A 5971-nucleotide genomic window follows, 5' to 3' on the forward strand; every position below is an offset into this window, starting at 1 on the left:
TAAAGGGGCAATGCATGTATAAGTATGATTTGACAGATCATGCTTTTGTACAACTTGAGTCTATTATAGCAATCGCAAACTTATCATTCAATGCTAGGAATGATACATACAAATTAGAAGAATGTGATTACAAAGTTTTTTTTAGATTTTGTGAAAAAATTGAACAAGGTAGATTTCCAAAACTTTCTACTTTCTCTTTCCTTATGTATTTCCATATGTTGGATCATTTATAAATAATTAATGGTTGTATTTTTGTTGATTTTTTCGTATGCATCTGATGTTAATTTTGTACCTTTTGGTTTTAGGTCTAGTGAATAGTTCAAATGGTGAATGTTTGGGATAACTCAACCTTTTTTTGATACCTGCTTTTTGGTGTAAGTTTCTTTCACTAGCCATTCATCCTTTTGTAGTTGTGTTTCATTCAAACATTAATTTGGTCCCTGTGAAGTTGGCCCATTTAATCATGGAAAACAAGAAGAGGTGGTTCCTTTTTCATTGATTATGTTTTGTGGATAAGTATGTGGTTCTTCTCACTAATGTTAACATTTTCCTTGAATTTTTAGATTAATGGTTCACTTGCTAGAAAGGATATCAAGGATCTGATGGCACGAGCTTTAGTCAAGATGGTTTTTGCTCACTCAAGTCAACAGATTTACACCAAAGCAACGTCTAGCACATGAAGTGCATTTTATTTTGAATGTTTATGTGGTAGTTGGCTTTCCTATTTTTAAAATTGGACATATAAATCAGAGTCTGTAGTTCAAATGTGCCATCAGAGGCTTTTTGGAAGTATTTATGTTTTGGCCATACGCATGGGGTCTACAACAGTGAAATTGCACTTGGTTATTATTGTCAATTGAGTCCTCAATCATATTTTGGGCATTTCCTTTCAGCGCTTTCAGAGATTAACATTAATTACTATCTGTAAAGGCTTTTGGACATGTGATGGTAGTTTATTTTTAAATTGTTTGCAACTTTATTGAGATATGTGCTTCTGGTAGATTGTTTGGGTGATGGCACTTTGGTTTCCTATTTTTGCCTACATTGATATATATGTGTTTGATGGGCCTTGCAATGTGTGTGTATGATCCAAGGGCTATTTTAAGGTGAATGGTATATGATTTTTTGCAACTTTTGGATTGACAAGAATTTGATAGGGTGAATGGTATGTAAATTTTAATTTATTTTATTTTTCCAAAGAAAGAATGCATACGTTTCTATTTCATGGTTTGGAAAAGGAAAATACATAGCAAAGTGCTTATAGCATGACATATCACCTCCAAAAAGGAAAATAAGGCCACTTGGTGGCCACTTTTCACAAACTTTCATATAGAATATACCTATGATATCTCTCGGGAACACAACTAGATGAAAAAAATATGTGTTGTTGAGCGAGGCAGGTTGTCAATGGGAGGTGATGTAGAGCTAGTTCCTAGTTTTTTGTTTCTTATTGGTCTCTCCATTATCCCAGAATCTCCAAGATGGCTAGTAAGATTTTAGAATTCTTGAATTATTGCAATAAATGATATTAACTACATAAGCACTTTGAAAGGGCACTTCTAAATCAATTTGAAAGGATCTTGGGTCATTATGAAATGATTTATTTTATGAGGATAATTCGTATCTATCTTGCATTTCCTTTTGGCTTATTTAAGGCACATACTAGCCTTTTCCTAAGGCCCTTCTCGACCTTTCTGAGACCCCCCCATCTGAGGCATTTTTGTATTAATTTCAAGTCTGTTTTAGGACCTATTTGGGCCCTCAGTAGTATTTGACCTAAGTATTTTCAATGGCATCTCTGTGGACAAAATTTGGGATTATTCTTAGTGAAGTTGGAGGACATTATTGTGTTATCTCTCTATGGTTTCTAGAATAATGTGATGCTCATTTAAGCCTTTGTTCTGGGATCTTCTGAAATCAATCTATATATATATTCAAAATACCTCCAAGGAATATTGTATGTAGCCTTATCCTCACCTTTTGTAAGATTTATCATTTTTGCCAAATTTGAAGGGTTTGCTGAGCTATATCTAGACCTCTCTAGAGTTGCATCTAGGACTGATCAAGGGCTTATTCAAAGAAATGATAGAAGCATGTAAGGAAATGATGGCTATAATCAAATCATGCCTTGCTTCTGAAACAGTTACAAGAAGTCTATTATTGGCCATCTCAAGAGCAGATCTCTCTTCACTATTGGTATTGGTGTATTTTCTTAAATTTCAATTTGATTTTATGTTTAAGGTCAGGATCGCGCTCAGTTATGGCTTCCTTATCAGTTTTGGAGGGGTTTTATTGTTCAATAGTTACTAAATGCTTTGTGTTTGTCTTTTCAACAAACCAAAATTGGAATCGAAAATAGGGCGGCGAAGCCCAACAAGCCCATGGCTAGCAAAGGTATTTTATAGTATTCTGTTGTCCAAACCCCATACCAAAACCTAATATCAGCAAATATGTAGTACATCTTTATTAGTGTTTATATGAATATCAATGGCTCTATATGACTAGTGTAAAATAGAGATCGATTTGATAGAGGTTATATGCATGCTCTATGATGTAGTGGTGACGCAGGCCGAAACGAGGCCTAGAAGGGTTTTATTAGACATTGGGAACCTAGGGTGCCATGCTTCAAAACCCAATGGGGGTGATGAGATCAAGCTAGAGTAAGCATGCTTTTTCATTCCTAGAACATATGTATTTTTTTTTTAATTTGCAAAACCCTTATGTAGTACTCATGTTTTATCAGCACATAGTGGAAACTTCAGTTTTATAAAGAAGTTTTGATTGTGAGCTTAGCCTCTCTAGTCAAGAATTTTTCTCTATCCATATGCTTATTCAGGCATTTTAAACCCTCTTCTGGTGGGGGTTGATGAAGAAAAATGTTGTATGTGATGCTTTGGGTGTGTAATTCTATGTCCATAGGAAATCTAGGAAGCAGAATCAGCTTGCTGATAAGCAAATGCCAAGGTAGATTTAGCTTCCCAATATGATGCTCTAGCCTTTTGCAGATATTTTAGGGTTTTTAACAATTAGAGTTAACAATTAGAATTGGGTGTGGAGGAGGTTGGGTGTCGATGTCAAGAATACAAGTGCTACAACAAAGTCATCGTCCATGGTATGTACATCATCCATGGTTTTATAAATTGTGTGTGATTAAACAACTATTTGATTTGTTTATCATATATCAATCCCCAAATGTTAGTATGCATCATGAGGTGAATGATTTGAGTTCACTACTACTGGGATTTATATGTTGGCCTCTGTTTCAAATCGGTAACTGCGTGTGGATATATTGAGGTCAATAACAGGGCTCTTTTCTTTCTTGTTTAGTTGGGATGGTTTACATGTATTTATTTTACTTCCGTTGGTTTTGTTTCACTGCCACTCAGCCACTGGGGCCACAGAGGAACAAAGATGAAAAAGGAATCATTAGATCAACTCTGGTTTCAAAATCCAAGCATGTAGCAAGTTCTGAAAAGCACCTGGGATTTCCAATGTTGGACCCTTACATACACGTGAATCAGTTTCAGGCAAACTGCCCAGGGTTTCGAATGTTGAGGTCTCAAGTAATGATCCATCAAGTTCAAGGATACAATGCATGCCTTCTACTACTATCTCTCTAGTAAAAACATTTCAGCTTCAGGGAGGTCTTCTACTACTGGCCTCTCAGGTAAACACGCTTCAGCTTCAGGGAGGCCTTCTACTACTGGCCTCTCTAGCAAATGTACTTCAGCTTCAAGGAGACCACCAAGGCCTTCAAATGTTGACATCTCAGGCAAAGCTGCTTCAAATGCATCCAAGTCTAGGTTCTGCCCACCTATAGCTAAAGGTGTCTCAAGAAGAATGCCAATGACTGATGCATCAAAAAGGAAGACAAGGCTTCCACGAGCTTTTACATCAACACTGACTGCCAGAAGTGAGGTTAGGAGCATTTGGTCCACTGCTCTTATTTTAGCATGTGTAGATGGTGCTTTTTATTCACATAGTTTTACTCTGTTCTTTTGCAAAAGCAAGTGAAGGGTTTATCTAATCCATAGCTCCAATTTCCATCCAATGGTTTCTATTAAACAACTTGCATCTGGAGCCATTGAGTGGGATGTCATGGAAGAGGAAGGGGTATTGCCCAACATTGACGAAGTAGATAATTAAAATCAACTTGATGTAGTTGAATATGTTCAAGACATTTACCATTTCTATTGGTATACAGAGGTACATCCCTTTTGTCATGGGAGCCTTGCAAACTGTTTTTGTTCTATTCGAAATAACAACATCTTGTCTTGGAAGAATACACTTCATTTAAACAATTTAATCAGACACTAGCTTTTCACTGCATATAGTATGCAATGATTACATGTGAGTAGCGTGTGTCTGTGCCATACATGAATATCTCCACTGGAGAATTAAAGTGCCCACTTAAGCATCATGGAATGTTATAATTTATGAATGAGGACATTAGGTCAAGCATTGATGCGAGCCTTGATCCATGTCTATAGTTTAGATTCAACTCTGAATAAATAGTTGTATGTCTAATTTGTTTCTATTTTGGTCTGATGTGTTTGTTGTATTGCAGGCATGCAACAATCTCTCATCAAACTACATGTCAAGCCAAGTTGATATCAACCAGAAGATGCGGGAAATACTTATTGACTGGCTGATTGATGTACTTGATTAATACATATCGATATCTATCTGTTTCTGTAATAATAATTTTTTTTGTACCTTTCCATTGATAATTTTCTAACATAAACAATTTGCACTTACAGGTGCATCTAAAATTTGACTTAATGGATGAGACACTTTTTCTCATGATTAACCTGATTGATAGATTTCTTTCTGTGGTGTACACTATTACGAGAAAGGATATTCAACTAGTGGGGTTGACTGCCATGCTAGTTGCTGCCAAATATGAAGAAATTTGGGCTCCCAAGGTGGTAAACAATGACAGGAGGGAAAGTTCGTTGTTAAGCTGAAATTTTGTATTGATTTGTTTTGACTAAAAACTTGTTTCCTGTGCCCTTGATTTGGCATCTAGAATAAGGCTTCACATTCTAACTCATTTTCCTTAAGGGCTTTACAGGTTAAGGAACTGATTACAATCTCAAACAATGTTTACACACGTGGTGAATTTCTCTCCATGGTGAGATTTTGTTTTCTCACATTATTATGTCATACTTGTCTCCCATATTTCGAGCTTTATATTTCTAATTGTTTAAATAATTCATATTTGGAATTGTTATCTTTGCTCATGTTTATGGTATGTTTCATTTTCTTCAGGAGAAATTGATGCTCAACAAATTAAGATTCAATTTGGTTGTACCAACTCCCTTTGTTTTCATGAAAAGGTTTCTAAAGGCTGCTCAGGCTGATAAACAGGTATTCTACTTTGCTTGAAATTTTGATGAATATTCAAATGGCATTGAGCCTCACTTATGTTATGAAATGCATTGTATTTTCGATGTGTTGCATGAGAGGCATCATGCACTATTTTGTTCTAACTGTAAGCTTCCATAAATGGGATCTTTATAAATTTAATGCTCTTTTGGGTTTGTTTCCATGGATCAGCTTGAGAAGCTGGCATTCTATCTTCTTGAACTATGCTTGGTTGAGTATGAAGCATTGAAATGGAAACCATCTATGCTGGCAGCCTCAGCTATATACATGGCACAACACATCCTGCAAAGGATGCCATCTTGGACAAGACTGCTTCAGAAACATGCACACTATAGAGAATCAGAACTCAAATAAAGTCATCGACTCATTGGTTTACCAACTTTCTTCATGGAACTGACAAGTAAGCTTGTCTATTGAATGGTGGGAACTAATGCAGGAGCATGAGGCTTGAAGGCAAAAGACTTGAAATGTATTCCAAAAATACAAAAAAAAGGTTACAAGCAAAGGAGTGGGATCTTTAGCTGTCAATTTACGATCTTTCTAGATAGGATTTGAGCTAGAATTTAAGGATTGAATGATTCTG

General features: G+C 36.0%; 1 pseudogene across 1 annotated transcript; it reads left to right on the top strand.

The window, feature by feature from the left end:
• Positions 1-4050: 4050 nt before the first annotated feature.
• Positions 4051-5742, top strand: LOC149165742 (putative cyclin-B3-1; annotated as a pseudogene). Its single transcript, XR_016260109.1, has 6 exons — positions 4051-4206; positions 4568-4657; positions 4761-4925; positions 5075-5134; positions 5272-5370; positions 5560-5742. The product of XR_016260109.1 is annotated as a putative cyclin-B3-1 (transcript).
• The last annotated feature ends 229 nt before the right edge of the window (positions 5743-5971 follow it).

Source organism: Pinus tabuliformis, chromosome 5_1 (genome assembly GCF_031772625.1).
Source record: "Pinus tabuliformis cultivar Carrire ecotype Pingquan chromosome 5_1, CPIR1, whole genome shotgun sequence".
NCBI lineage: Eukaryota > Viridiplantae > Streptophyta > Pinopsida > Pinales > Pinaceae > Pinus > Pinus tabuliformis.